Source organism: Miniopterus schreibersii (assembly GCF_964146895.1).
Source record: "Miniopterus schreibersii genome assembly, chromosome: X".
Taxonomy (NCBI): domain Eukaryota; kingdom Metazoa; phylum Chordata; class Mammalia; order Chiroptera; family Miniopteridae; genus Miniopterus; species Miniopterus schreibersii.
The window spans coordinates 30,238,155-30,255,213 of record NC_138104.1 but is presented as its reverse complement, the minus strand read 5'-3'; positions in this window follow the sequence as shown (position 1 = coordinate 30,255,213).

Genomic DNA, 17,059 nt, shown 5'->3' with positions numbered 1-17,059 from the left:
GTGCATTTGTCTAAAACATTCGGAAATATTTTTTTTAATATGTTTTTATTGATTTCAGAGAGGAAAGGAGAGGGAGAGAGACAGAAACATCAATGATGAGAGAGTCATTGATGGGCTGCCTCCTTCATGCCCCTTCCTGGGGATCAAGCCCACAACCCAGGCATGTGCCCTGACCAGGAATCGAACCCTGATCTCCTAGTTCCTGTATCAATGCTCAACCACAGAGCCACACTGGTGAGACTGGAAGTATTTCTTAAAAAGGCCTTATAAAATGATTGAAGGCTTTAGGAAAAGGTGTCACTTGTGGATCACTCTTGCCTGACCCAAGTCCCAGCCTGCTGCTGTGTGGAGTTCCCGTCAGCCTTCTACCAGGCAGTGTGGTCTAATGAGATCTCAGTGCATCACTGAAAATGAAGAGCTGCATTTCATTCTCATCTGAAAGTATTCCTTTAAAAATAAAAATAAAACACAATAAAATGGTTGTCAATCAGAGCTCTCTACACCCTCACCAAAAAAGAAGCTTAAATATAAAACAGCAGCAACAACAGGTGGCATTCTAGAATGGGCTTGCACCCAAGAGGAGAAACAACACTGATTCATGAACATAGCTACAGGGCCTGGTCCCAAGCCAGATCCAAATCCTTCTGCTTTTAGAACAGCTTTTATTTTTTATCATCTTGTACAATTAGAGTAAATTAGATACTGATGACTGGCAGCACTTTTGCCTGCCTCTGCCACGGGGGTGTTTCTTCAGGTGTGTCAGCAGTGCCCATGGCCACATGCTTAAAATATAATCTGGTGAAATAGCCGTCGGAATCCTTCATGGTGCTTAAATCTAACAGGAGACTACAGATGACAGGTCTTTCTGCCCCATGAAAAAAGTTGCCCACCCAAGAACAAGGCTGGGGATGTGAACTTTGTTTCCCTGAGAAGCTCATGACTCAGCTTTTCCAGAGGCGTCCTCTCTTACTTTTCTTTTAACTTGAGGGCAATATGTTTTGGAAGTAGATGAAATCATGTAGCAAAAGGTAATCTGAGTGTTCTAAATGTGAAATTTATATCTCAGATTCATAGGGTGATTTCTCAACGAGAGCAGTGCATATGGATGTCTCTGTTTATGTCCTTGAAACAGACACCGAGAGCTGGTTAACTTGGCCTTGGCTCTCCTCACGAATTGCTTTGGCATTATTTGCGAGCTGTTGGGTAGTGACCCTGCAGTTCCCAGAGGACAAAGCAGCAAAAAATTCGAAATTCAAAGGATCAAATAAAAAGAGTGAGTGGAAGAAGAAAGAGATAAAAATTTCAAGTGTAAAGATGGAATTGTTGTGTGACCTTGAGAATTTTTATAACTTCTCTGTGTCTCATTTTCCTTATTCCTAATTTGCAGAATGGGGGTAAAAACAGTATTTACTTCATAGTTTTGTTTTGAAGATTATTTGCATTTATAACATACATGGAGCATCACAGTTCCTGACTCGTGCTAAGCGCTCAATAAATGTTTAAGTATAATAATTATTGTTAATTAAATGATAATTATGTGTCAGGCTTTGTGCTTATTGCAATGTAATATTTAACATTATATCACATAATGTTCACATTTCTTTTTATCTTCTTTTTACAGGTGAAGAAACTTAAGTAGCTTACCTAGGGTGCACAGGTGGTAAATACCAGGGACAAGATGAACACCTAGATCTATGTGTTTTTAATGTTCATGCCCTATAGATAAAACCACATCTATTACTATCAAACACTTTTCTGTACTCCATCTCTTCTGTAATATAAAAAGGATCATTCTCAAAAGTGTAAACGACAATAATTATTTTTGGTAAATGTTACACATCCCTTTTGTTATGCCAAATGCACCAGTCTCCTCTAAGTGTGAAATAAGACCTGCAGGGTTCCTGCAGTCTCCAGAAGATATGATCTGGAGTCTGTTAAACATTTTTAATGCAAGGCCATTGGGTAGCATCATATGGTATCTGCCATTATTCATGTCCGATTTTAATAGTAATGAACTTTAGCTATCCTAAAAAATAAAAAAGAGATTCATTGGAAGGTGATGGTGGATACTATTATATTGGCTAGAGAAACAGACTTCTAAGACTGACAGAAACCAAATAAGGTTTGGAGGGATCCGAAGCAAAAACCAGAAGAATAATCTTTTAGCCAGGACAACCTGGCCAACACACAGCCACCAATACTTGGAGGCCACCATCTTCTCTAAACACAACTCCCACTACTGCTAGACGTGGTAGAAGTTTCCCTAAATTAGTTATAAACATCATTGAAATACTGTGTTACTCATTTTAGATTTATAGTCTGGGATTAGCATCGAATTAGCTGAGCCTAGGTTATATACCCAGAACCTGGCTGCTACAGGGCAAGCAAACCATGTTCATGAATACATCACACAGTAAAAAGCTGGACAGTGAACAGCAACAAAAAGCAGCTCTCAGTTATTTTTCTCTAGTGGAAATTATATTAAAAGATTAGTAACCCCATAAATTTCCATGTTGAATTTTTAAAATTTAAGATACACCACATTGCACATAGTGCTATTTTTGAATCTTTATAATCTTTTATTTTTATTTTATTTTTCAGGTATTTTTGACATACAATGTTATATTAGTTTCAAGGGTAGAACATAGAGATTCAACATTTGTATACCTTACTAAGTGATCAGCCCTGTAAGCATAGTCTCCATCTGACACCACACATAGTCATTACAATATTATTGACTATATTCCATATGCTGTACTTTACATTCCCATGACTACTTTTATAGCTGGCAATTACTACTTCTTAATCCTTTTCACATACTGTTTTTTTCAATAGTTTTATGAAGCTGATTTTTAATCAAAGAGCATGCCTTTTGTATTGGCATATAGATCAATGAGATTTTATGCCTAAACACATTCTTGATAAATAAGACAAAAGGCAACACTTTGAGTGCATGTATGACCCAAACCTCTTTTCCATGTTTCCAATTCTTTTTTCATATTGTTTGAACACCAATAACAATGTATCAGCCTTCATTGGCCTGCATGTCCGAAAGCTGGCATTACTTATGTTTGTAAGAGCATTTAAAGTTCATTACTTACAATGTTCAACCACACAACCACCTTTTTTATCTTTATCATAGCTCATCTTAAATGGAGGAAATAATCTTTTTTCTGTTGCTGTGTTAACTCTTCAGGAAAATCAAAATACCATTATAGGAAAGAATTAAAGTATTTTATTTATAGATATACATGTGACCTTAGAACGTAGGCAAGTAATATAGGCCCACAGACAGAATATTAATTCAGGATTTAGGAAAGACTCAGGCATCTATTATGCAGTGCCTAGAAACATAAACTGTTATTGCAATACGCCTTTCTTCACTGGATTTGAAATGTAAGAAATTATCTAATTTTATATGACATCATTTGGTAATAATATGCTTGGATAGTAAATGATGCATCTCCTGAGACCAGGTGTAAACAACCAAGATGCATACTGCTTTAAATAATGAGTGGTGAGAACTACAAAGTAACTGGGTTACTTTTGCTAATTCACTTATTAAAATAATATCATACATTTTTATAGGAAATGCACAAAACATTACTACTACACTAAGTAGGTTAGAATTGTACTAAACACTGAACCCCTGTCAACCTCTGATGGGTTTGATTAGCACAGATGTACAGCCAAAGAAGCAAAGAGAAATACAGGGGGGAGAGAAGACACCCCAGGGCTTGTAACTGGCTTCACTACACCACTCTTGGCTCTTACCGTGCCCAGAGCTACTAAGAAGCACGCCGTAAAAGATATTTCAACTTGACATTTGCATTCAGGATTATTTAAGAGGATGCAAATAAACTTGGATGCAAAGCTAATTTGTTGGTATCTCTGCTATTTTCCTACATTCTTTATTTTACTATTTCTTTTTAATTTATTTTTTATTAAAAATTTGTAATGTTGACATTATTGCAGGTGTCCCACCTCCCTCAGCCCCTTTGCCCATCTCCACCCACCCCCACCCCCCTTTCCCTTGGCCTTCTCCAAACTATCGTCCATGTCCATGGGGTATGCATATATGTTTTTTTAGCTAATCCCTTCACCCACATCCTTTAAAAAAAGATATTAAAAAAACAGACACATATTAAATTTATCAGGACACAGTTTTTCAGAACAATGCAGCCCTGTTTTCTAAGTATAATAGAAATTAATAATTCTGCATACACTAATAAGTAATCAATTAAACTCATAAGAAGTAGCTTTAGGAAATTGGGTCCTTATAATATCCCTGATAGAAAATAAAATACTTAGTGGGAAAAAAAATTGCTACCCCAGATCTATAAGCATGTCCTTGCCAAAGAAGCTTAAGGAGAGAAGAGAAGGCAATGAAGGTAAATATAGGGCAGCTTTTTCAGTTTGATAAGAAAAATAACATTTTGGGAAAGAGGATGATCACCATTCCTTAAAACGCTGATTTATATATTACCCAAAAGCATCATAGGGACTATATGACATTGGTTTAGTTTTATTTCTTCTTGGCTCTTACAGTATAAAAGTTGACTTTTTCTAAACATCATAAGAAAATATACAAAATCTCTTAAAACTGGTATACATAAAGACAAAGAAGGCTACTCCAGCCCACATATAAGGGTAAACAAAACAGAAAAGAACCAAGAAAGCAGCAAGTGATAGGCATATATGATGTATCTGTAAAAAATATATGATAGCAGGAAATAGAAACCACCCATTGAGAAAGGGGTTTTATAATAACAGGGCTTTCTGTACCACTCAAAAACAATTTATTTTATTTTTTTTGCCTAAAAGCATGGAGTATTATAGAGTTAACTCCCATCACAGATGCATATGCATTTTATAAAAAGTAATTGGCAGAGCAAACTCATATTGAAAGGAAGCTGTGCACCTGGCTTTCCTTATTATATGGATTTGTGCAGGGTTCAACAGAAACAAAAAAATATCTACAATTCAGAAATGTGGTTGATATGTTTGTTATACGCTGCAAAGACTGAACTATGACCAATTATTGATGAAAAGACAGAAACATCTTTGCAGATATGAGATTAATATTAGCCAAGTTACAAAGACCTGGCCAGTTTGACGGGAAGTATGAAGTGGCATGGTCAAATACAGAATGCAAAACTCTATGTGGTACATATCAAGACAACAAAAATGAATTTTTACCAGAACCATTCATTTATTTATCCAGTGTGCATTGAGTAAGCCTCTTTGATAGATCAGGCAGTGTGAGAATATGAAAATAAATAAGAGGCATTCTGGATCTCCCAGAACTCAAAGTGAGAAGGGCAGAGATGTAAATCAATAATTACAACACAACTTGACAAGTTCCCCACTCAGCACTCCCAGTTCATTAATCCTCCAGTGATAACAGATTGGTAAAGAACACCAGAAGCATCTTGAGTACCACAAGTATATTATTTGTAGTTGTATTCATGTAAGTGACCTATTTAAATATTTTTGAAAAAACCCTTCTAGAAGTAATACCCTTCACTGGCATAAGATTTTGACTAATTAAGAAATTATGCAAAAACCACCCAAAAAATAAAAGTCCAGGACCAGACAGCTTCCTTGGTGAATTCTACCAAATATTCAAAGAAGAATTAATACAAATTTGTCTCAAAAATTTCAAAAAATAGAAGATGTGAGAACACTTTCAAACTTATTTTATGAGACCAGAATTACCCTGATACAAAACCAGACAAGAACACCACAAGAAAATAAAATTACAGGTCAATATCCCTGATGAACATAGATGCAAAAATACTCAGCAAAGTATTAGCAAGCCAAATTCAAGAGCACATTAAAGAGATCATATATCACAATCAACAGGGACTTATTCCATAGGTGAAAGTATGGTTCAACAGCTGCAAATCAGTCACTATGATTCACCACATTAACAAAATAAAGGATAAAAATAATATGATCATATCAATAGATTCAGAAAAAGTATTTGACAAAATTCAATGTCCATTTATGATAAGAACTGTCAAAAAAGTGGGTATAGAGAGAGTGTACCTCAACATAGTGAAGAGCATATATGAAAATACCAGAGCTCACATCACACTCAACAATAAAAAGTTGAGGAAGCACTGGTCAAAATGGTGGTATAGGTAACTAAAATCCCCCCACAACCACATCAAAATTATAACTAACCTGCAAAACAGTCATCATTCAGAACTGTGTGAAATCTAGCAGAACAAAAGATATAAAGAGGAAGACACATTGAGACTGATAAAAGGAGCAGAGACTCGGAATGGGGTTGTCCCATGCCAGCTGTTAAAAATCAGGATGTATATTTCCAATGCAGAAGTTCCCCTTGAGGAGTGAGGGGTCCCAGCCCCACACCAGGCCCCCTAGCCAAGAGTTCCAGGGCCAGGAAAATAAGACCCATAACTTCTAGCTGTAAAAACCATCTCAGAATGTGACTGAGTTGGACAGAGGGCTGCTGGAGTCCCAGGCATTCCTCTTAAAGGGACCCATGCATAAACTTACTCAAACTCACTCTGAGTTCTAGCACTGAGGCACCAGAGACATACAGGAAAGAACTGAGTAGTCTGGCATGGGAGTGAGAGCTGGAGGGGCAGCTTTTTCCCAGGCAGAAGTGTTGGCAGAGGCCATTGTTCCTTTTCTGGGCCTCCCTCCAAAGAGCTGGCAAGTGGGTGCCACATCTGAGTCTTCATCAACCTGTCTAACACAGCTGGCCATCTCTGGTGGTTCCCTGAGACCTGGCCACACCCAACTTTCAGGTCCAACACAAACCATTTCCAGTGGCTTTACCATAAAAACAGCCTGTCTTGGCTCATGCTGCAGACTTTCCCAAAATCTCTCAAACAAGCAGTATCTGACCATGGCATGCCCCTTATCTCTCACTGAGGGGCACAAGGCCCAGCTCTAGCAGCAGCCAGCTTTGGCTCACAGCTTGGCCTCCTCTGGGCACCTCCAAGCTCAGCACAAGTAGCATCCAGCTGCAGATCACTTTTTAGCTCATGCTGAGTGGCCATGGACAGGGCACAGGTGGCAGGTGACCTTGGCCTGCACCTCCTGGAAGGCCCCAGAGCCAGCATACCCAGTGGACAGCTACAGACCACATCAAAGCAACACCCAACCTTCTCCCCAAGCAACAGACTCAGCAGGCACCAGAGCCCTGCTGAAGTAAATTGTGCTCTTTAGGGCCAGCCCCTGTACAGCTGATCCTCCACAGTTGTTGTAGCCAATCCTCACAGCAAATCAACCTGTGGGTAAATCCCTCCCATTGAAGCACAAAAAGCAATCAAGGCTCAACTACAACAAGAGGATGTACACAGCTCACACTGAGGGGCACAACTGAAGTGCCCAGCTCGCATGATTGTGGAGACTCTGCCAATGGACCCTACAGGACACCTACTACATAAGGCCACTCTAATAAGCTTGGGAGAGTGTAGCAGCTCTACCTAATACAGAAACAAACACAGGGAGGCTGCCAAAATGAGGAGACAAAGAAATATGTCTCAAATGAAAACAGAACAAAACTCCTGAAAAAAAACTACACAAAATGGAGAGAAATAATCTACTAGATGCAGAGTTCAAAACACTGGTTATAAGGATCCTCAACGAACTTAGGGGAAGAGCAGATGAACTTAGTAAGAACTTCAGCAAAGAGATAGGAAACATAAAAACAGAGATAAAAAAACATAAAATAGAACCAGTTGGAAAGGAAGAATGAATTCACTGAAAAGAAGAATACACTATAGGGAATCCTATACTCCATCTACAGTGGAGTGGATGAAACAGAGGATCAAATCAGAGGTTTGGAAGATAAGAAAGCAGAACAGCAAAAAGAAAAAAGAATCCAAAAAAATGAGGATAGTATAAAGAACCTCTCAGACAACTTCAAGTGTAACAACATGCACATTATGGGGGTGGCAGAAAAAGAAGAGAAAGAGCAAGGAATTGAAAACCTATGCAAAAAAATAATGATGGAAATGTTCCCTAACCTGGTGAAGGGAACAGACATACAAGTCTAGGAAGCACAGAGGGTCCCAAACAAGAGGAACCCAAAGAGGCTCACAGCAAGACACATTATAATTAAAATGCCAAAGGTTATAGAGTCAAAGAGAGAATCTTAAAAGCAGCAAGAGAAAAGAAGTTAGTTACCTACAAAGGAGCTCCCATAAGACTGTCAGATGATTTCTCAACAGAAACCTTGCAAGCGAGAAGGGATTGGCAAGAAATATTCAAAGTGATGGAAAGCAAGAACCTACAACCAAATTACTCTACCCAGCAAAGCTGTCATTTAGAATTGAAGGACATATAAGAAGCTTCCCAGACAAGTCAAATCTAAAGGAGATCATTACCACCGGACCAGTATTACAAAAAAATGTTCCATGAAAATGGAAACAAACAAACAAAAAGCTGGGGTAGTAATACTTATACCAGACAAAATAGGTGTTTAAAAAAAGGTTATACAACAAGAGACAAAGAAGGACCCAGCAATTCCACTTCTGGGTCTTTATCGGAAGAAACATAAAACACTAAGTCACTGAATTGTACACCTGATATTAATATTGTATGTCAATTGTAATTGAAAAAATATTTAAATTAAAAAGAAGTTGAGAAAATTTTCTCTAAAATTAGGAACAAGACAGGGATGCTCACTCTCACCACTTTTATTCAACAAAGTATAGTGAGAGACCGAGTCAGAAGAAGTGAGCAACAAAAAGAAATAAGAGTCATTCAAATGTAAGAGAAAGAAGTAAAGCTGTCACTGTTTGCAAAGAAGTAAACCTGTCACTGTTTGCAGATGACATGATATTATACAAACAAACTCCTAAAGACTCCACCAAAAACAACCTGTTAAAACTAATTAATGAACTCAGTAAAGTTTCAGGATGCAAAATCAATATACAGAAATCTGTCGCATTTCTGTACATTAATAATGAACTATCAAATAGAGAAATTAAGAAAAAAATCCCATTTACAATTGCATCAAAAAGATTAAAATACTTAGGAATAAATTTAACCAAAGAGGTAAAATATCTGTACACTGGATAAAAGAAATTAAAGACACAAATAAATGAACAAATATTCCATGTTCATGGATTGGAAAAATTAATATTGTTAAAATGCTGATAGTACCAGCGCTACATACAGATTCAATGCATTTCCTATCAAAATCCCACTGGCATTTTCCATAGAAATAGAACAAACAATCCTAAAACTTGTATGGAACCACAAAAGACCCCAAATAGCCAATGCAACCTTAAGAAAAACAACTTGGAGCCATCACATTCCCCGATTTCAAGCTATCATTGCAAAGCTATAGTAGTCAAAACAGTATGGAACTGGCATTAAGAAAAGATGTATAGAACAATGAAACATAGTAGAGAGCCCAGAAATAAACTCACACCTACACGGTCAATTAATATATGACAAGGAATCAAGATTATACAATGGGAAAATAACAGTCTCTTCAAATAGATGGTTTTGGGAAAATCGGACAGTCACATGCAAAAGAAAAAAAATGGACCACTATTTTACACTATACACATAAAAATTAACTCAAAATAGATTAAAGAATACAAGTCCTGAAACCATAAAACTCTAAGAAGTAAATGTAGTCAGTAAGCTCCTTAACATCAGTTTTGGTAATCAATTTTAGAATTTGATACCAAAGCAAAGGCAAAAAAAGCAAAAATAAACAAGTGAAAGTACATCAAAATAAAAAGCTTCTGCACGGTAAACAAAACTATTAACAAAATGAAAAGGCCACCTACTGAATGGGAGAAAATATTTGTCAGTGGCAAGGGGTGGTTGGTGGGTGAAATGGATGAAAGGAGTCAAATGGCTACAAACTTCCATTTATAAAATAAACAAGCCTTGGGAATGTAATGTACAGCATGGTGACTATATACCGCATATTTCAAAATTGCTAAGAAAGTACATCTTAAAAGTTCTCATCTCAAGACAAAAAAATTCTATAATTATATATGATGATGGATGTTAACTAGGTTTATTGTGGTTGAATTTTGCAATATACACAAATATCAAATCATTATAATGTGCACCTGAAACGAATATAATATCTTATGTCAACTATACTGCAATAAAATTTTAAAAAATTATATTAAAAATATAAAGATGACCATGATATGAGAGACTTCTTGCCTTGGAAATAGGAAAGGTGCTCTGTATAATTTTCTTTTTTTAACAGGATGTTTTAGCAGGTGGCATGCTAAAATAGAATCCAATGAATCCAGATTTCAATATTATTTCAGTAGGAGTGCCAACGGTTGGGGGAGAGGACAATTATATCAAAAAATAAATATAAAATAAAGAAGAAACTGAAGTAAGTCAGGGGTAATATAAAATAAATATATGACAAAAACCAGTGGGAAATATTAAAACAATTCCAATCATTAGCAACACTTGTCAGTTACAGACAGAAGGAGCTGCCTAGTGAAGGAAAGCTGAATCAGGCATCAGGTGTCAGGAAGGGGACTGAAACCATCAAAGCCCATATTAAATAATCTGTGGTGGCAACCCCAGGGGTCTGGCATCTGGAGGAAGCCAGAATGAGTTTTTAAATCACTTTTATTGGAGCTCCTCAGCTACAGGTAATGGCCCGAGGGCTGCGGAACATGCAGATTTGAGGGAAATGCATTCTACTCCGGAGCTTTGTCTCAAGAATGTTTCTGCCACCTGCGTGCCCAGCACATTTTCTGCCTTTCATATATTTTCTTCTCTTTTCCCCAGTATCACTAGATCTGGGAAAGGTAAACTTCTCCCACTTGTAGTGTTCTATTACTCCTTCCTCACTTTGTACAAAATAGCACTTCAGCACTGTAAAGTCCATTGAACCTCTTGCTTAATTTTCTTTAAACTAATTGCATTGCTCTTAAAGTTCTACCTACCTGTAGTAATCAGCGTTGTCTCTAGATATCAGTCAACATAATATCAGCTCCATAATTATTTTTGGTCTTCATAACGCATCTGATGTCCAGACTAACACATAACATAGATGCAGGTTTATAGTATCTCTTTAAACACTTGAGGAGCTATATCTTGGGGAAAATACCTTCGGTTCAAAATTCATATTTCTGCCATTAAAATAATAATGAAACTAATTATTTACATGAGATTCAAAACTAGCAAAACAGTTAATGACCTAAATTTCTCTTGATTATTGTAATGAAAACAGTAAGCTGAGTTACAAGTGCTGCCGCAATATCACCTCACACCTGCCAGAATGGCTGCCATCTATAAATCAACAAACAACAAGTGCTGGTGAAGATGTGGGGAAAGGGGAACCTTATGAAATGCAGACTGGTGCTGCCACTGTGGAAAAGAGTATGGAGTTCCCTCAAAAAATTAAAAATGGAAGTGTCGCCAGGCCAGGCGTGGCTTAGCGGTTGAGCATAGACCTAGGATCCAGGCGATGGGGGTTCGATTCCTGGTCAGGGCACAGGCCCGGGTTGCGGGCTCGATCCCCAGCAGGGGGCGCGCAAGAGGCAGCGGTCAATAACTCTCTCATCACTGATGTTTTAACTCTCTCTCTCCCTCTCTTTTTTTTTCTGTCGCTGAAATCAATAAAGATATACTTTTTAAAAAATTTTTTTTAAAAATTGCAAATCCTTCTTTTTCAATGCAATGGCTATTGCATTGCTCATTAGCACCCATGTCAAAGGGCATAGAGGGAAAAAGAGTAAAATGAGATCTTAACCAATCTCACTGGCTACTGCTTCTCAGTCTTGATAAATGATATAATAGGTTAGGAGGTGGTTACCATGGGTTAAAATTAAATTTCTGGAATTTTTATTGGTTCTACACATTCATGTCATTCTATCTCAGCACCTACATTGATAAATCCTAAACTGAATTTTTAAAAATATTATCCAGTTACCCATAAAGATCTAGGAATAACAATTTTCCTATGGTTTTAAATTTTAATCAAGTTTTCAGTCAAGATCAGGCCTCTGACACCCTTGAATAAATGAATGAATGAATGGATGAATGGATAAAATTCAATAATAGTTTACAATATGAAAAACAAGTTAAAAATCACCCATAAATTACTAAGATGTAATATACATGTATGTATGTGTGTATGTGCATATATGTAGGTATGGATGCATATTTGTATATGTATGAATATGAGCACTGATAGCCACAGCTCAAGGCATTCCATTCCTAATTTTCAGACGAAAGCACTGTTAATAGTTTATTTACTGTCCTTTTTATTTCCCTATGGTTTTATAGACATAAAATATATTCATATCGGCATCAATATCAATACAGAGATGTTTAGCTATAGATGTGCAAGAACATATGTGTTACTTACAAAAGTGAGATCATGTAATTTTGCATTCTCATTAAAAGTAAGATATGGACTTCAGACAGATATATATAGCTCTACAGAATTCTTTTATAATGGCTACATAATATTCCATTTAATAGCTGTATCATTCCCCTATTAATGAACATTGAAGGTCTTCCCAGGTTTTTGGTTTTTTGTTTTATTACAAAAATAGTTTAATAGTTATTCTTATACAAAATATATTTACTTATCTGTTTTATTATTGCTTTTTTAAAGAATAGAATCTTATAGGTGAGAGAGCTGGTTCATGGCTTAGTATATTTTAAAGTTTCATAAATACTTACCAATGGCCTTCCAAAGGGTTTATGCCAATTTACACTCCCTCCCTGCCAACAGCGTATGAGAGGGCCCTGGCACTTGTGCTTTACTGGATTAGAAAGTATTCCCTGTCAATCTCAAAGATTACCCTGTTAAGGGTGTTCTCTGTACATGGAGTAATCAGAGTGTGTGTGTGTGTGTGTGTGTGTGTGTGTGTGTGTGTGTGTGTGTGTCTGTGTGTGTGTGTGTGTGTGTGTGTGTGGTGTCATTTCATCTCCATAATCCATGTTTGGTAATATATATATATATATTTTAAATATAATGGTAATATTTTTAATGTGTTGGGAGTATGGAACATGTCTAACACTAATGGCATAAACCCCGCGGTGACAAGTGTTCTGTGCCTCGTGCACTCTGAGGCAGCTCAGCGACTGTTCGCCATGATGCTGAGAACAGCATTCTGCGAGGGTGTGTGCGGACAGGCGACATTAGTCATCTTGTCTGTTGCACGGGGCTGAATTGTTTGTTGAAATACGCCATTAGGAGTCATCAAGCAATATAAAACTGGGATAATTTTTCTCGAGTTTGCTAATGCTAAATAAACACGAACTCTGTCAAGGTAACCAGCGAGCAGGGGGAGGCTGCTGCTTCCGTGGCCTCATAGGTGGCAGCAAAATCAATTAGCCTCTCCCACCCACGGCCAGTTAGTGACACTGCCCTGTTGTACCGAGGCCGCATGGCATTAAACTGGTAAAACAAAAGGCATCTTTCCTTCTGTATTTTCCATAGAAATTCTCCCAACTAGTCCAGTGGTCCATGCCTCATTGTAGTAAAAATGACTCTTGATTAATAGCCGATTTCCTCGGGTGCCCAAAAGACTTTTAACAATACTACCTTAGGTCTGACCATACCTGAGACCCATACACAAATAACGTGCTGATCTTTGAGAAATAATAAAGACCTAAAACGGACCAGATATGGCGCTCATCTTCAAAATAAGACAAAATATATATAGTTATTATTTAGTGTTTTATTAGCAGCATCTTTTTAAAAAGATTTCAAAATGTTAGACACAGCTGAAATATTCAGAAGTTGCCCAGCCGGGCGTGGCTCAGCGGTTGAGCGTCGACCTGGGATCCAGGCGATCGGGGTTCGATTCCCAGTCAGGGCACAGGCCTGGGTTGCGGGCTCGATCAATGACTCTCTCATCATTGATGTTTCTAGCTCTCTCTCTTCCTCTCCTTCCTCTCTCTGAAATCAATAAAGATATATTTTAAAAAAAAAAAAAAAATTCAGAAGTTATTGATTGAATAAGTAAATTATAGCACACAAGATAAGAGTGAAAAATTTTGTGGTCATTATTTTAGACATAAAAAAACATTTTATAATAAGAGGAACAATGTAATAAAACTCATTTTCTTATAATTAAGAAAAAGTGATACTTTGGAAAAGTACCTAATAAAATGGATATTTTTTCCACAGTAAGCTTTTAGCTTTCAAAAGGAGCATGTTGAAATGAAATACGTATAGTAAAATTTAGTTTTGTATAACAAAATATATTTAAATTCCCAGAAATATGAGTGTAGCTTAATAGTAGTTATTGTTAGGTAGTAGAATTGTGAGAGATTTATATTTTCTTCTGTGAATTTTTCCAAATGTTCTAAAATAAGTAATTCCAAATGTGTTTATATAAGATATAGGAAAATATCTTAAAATGAAAAGACAATGGAATGGGCTATCAAAGAAAGTTATAAGACTCCATCCTGAAGGACATAAAAGATGATAATAGGCTTAGATATGTTTGTTTGTTTTAAAATTTATCTTTATTGTTGAAAGTATTAAAGATGTCCTCTTTTTTTTCAGCATTGACCCAGTGATATGTATTTTGTTTTTGTTTTTAACTGAGCATGGGTAAATTAGACCTGATGATTTAATGGTTTTGGCATCAGACCTGGGTATAAATCCCAGCTCAGACATTTATAAGCTAAATTACTTTGGGGTCAATCGCACCACTAGTTTGAGCTATAATTTTGTCATCTGTTAAATAACAACACCAACCTTGCACAGATTCTGTGAGAATTAAATAATATAATGTAAGTAAAATCACTCCTTCACACATGCCTGGTACATATTAGGTATCACAGAGATAGGATATCTATTCACCAAATACCCTTTCGCTATCTTCCTTGGTACAGAGCTAGTCTGCATTTCTCAACCTCAATTACATTTAAGGGTAGTAATTTTACAGAGTTGTGACCACTGTAATGTGTTGTATGCTAATTTCAGATCTGGCCTATAAAAATCTCCTGCAAAAATCTCCCACTCTCCCTGAATCTGTTAGATGGAAGGCGATGCCATTTGTTGAAGACTTCAGAGCTTCCAACAACCTGGGGCTTTAATTACTAGATCAGGAACACCCCACTTCCTTCCCCTATTGAACAGTACAAGAGTAATAAATTCTATTGTGTGAAGCCATCAGAATTTTAAATTTATTTATTACAGCAGCTAGTATTATCTTAACAAATAGAAGGTACTCAGTAAATGACAGCTGTAATTGTTACTAACATTTCTCCTAATTTTATGATTTTATTATTTACAATTCAATTGCAATGCAAGGGGGTGAAGTGAAGGTGAGGGCCGAAATTAAAGATAGTTGGTAGTAAAGCTGGAACATGACCTTTGGTGACTAGCTCGCCACCTGATTCCCCAAATGAGACTGGGCCTTAGGGAAAGAAAAAGCTCATATAGAAATATGATCTGCTGAAGCAAGTGTCTCAGAGAAGGTGCATGAAGTCTTGCCGTATCCATCCTAAGGTTTACACAAAACTCTGCTATGCAAAGGGAAAGCTGACTTGCCATCTCCAAAAATATATTCTAGATGCTGTAGTCCAGTTTGAACATGTGGCCTTTCTCTTTCTGCACAGTATAGAGTCAAACTGTTTTAAAATTAAACTATATGCCGCTTTTCCCTTTAGAATGAGTCATAAACTCAAAGATCTGGCTAGTTGTGGTCTTGAAAGATTCCCTAGACTCATTCCCCAGGGCAAGATGACTTCCAGTGTTGCAGTAAGTAATTCTTACACATGTGTAGTTTGTAAAGCTCTTTGGGATGCAAAACCCTCTGTAATTGTCATAAATTCTTTAGATTATTAGACAGGATAGCAAAATAAAAGTGGTTCTAAATGCTACAAGTCTCTAAGGACATAGGCAATGTTCTGTGATAAAAATTGCAAAAGGCCATCCAAACCCTCTGCTAAAGGCGCTCTAACAAAAGTTCAGTTTTTGACTGTCCTTCCAGTAAAGTCTTAGTGTTATTTAGGCATAGAATCTATGCCCTAAATTGGTATACAATGTTCAGAAGCTGGTAATTCCCGCTATTTTTCCCCCCATCTATTTTTAAAACCTGGTGAGAATGCCTCCTGCTTCCAGACACTTGAAGTGAACATTTTAAATCCCCATAAGAATGATGTATGTAATTACATTACTGTATAATAAATGCAGTTGTGAGATGAAATGGAATAGGTTTCCGGAGAAGAGTCCAAGAATTTCAGCACATAATGATACATTCTCAGTTCTGCAGTTCAAAACGAGATATAATATGGCACAGACTTTCTATGATCCACATTAGAGGAAAAAAAGCCTCAAGCAATAGACTGATGCAATGAGTAGTAACAAAAATATCTGAATGCTACACTGTGATTATCAAATTCTGTACTTAATATGAGCACCACCATTCCCAAACAGGGTCAAAAGTTTAAAGGGAACATTACAGAAAATTAGACACCAGAGAAAGTTATAACTAACTGGGTTAGAAGTGTTCAGAGTGTCAAAAATCAGACTGTCTCTAGGCCCTGGCCGGCGTGGCTCAGTGGTTGGAGCGTGGGCATGTGTATCAGAGGGTCACTGCTTCAGGTTCGTTGCCCGTTCAAGGGTAGGTACCCGAGTTGCAGGTTCGAGCCCCATCTCCAGTAGGGATGTGGGGTGCATGCGGGAGGCAACCAACCCGTGTATCTCTCTCACATCGATGTGTCTGTGTGTGTGTGTGTATATGCGTGTGTGTCTCTCTTCCTCCCTCTCCCTCTCCTCCCCCGTCCCTTCCATTCTCTCTAAAAAAAAAAAATCAATGGAAAAAAATCCTCACTCCTTGGGTGAGGAATAATAATAATAATAATAATGTCTATAGTTGGGAAGGAAAATGTCACCAGCCTACAAGAAGCAAGTGATAATTCCATAAAATTTAATTATTCTAAAAAGTGGGATTGTTGGAAGTAAGCAAGAAAATTGATCCCTGGAAGTTAAATAGTAAAAATAAGATAATTTACCTGCTCTTAAGATTTCCCCCAAATTATACCCTAAAAAATTAAAGCAATTACCAGGCCAGGAACTGTGAAATTTGGGCTAAAGGAGGATCCC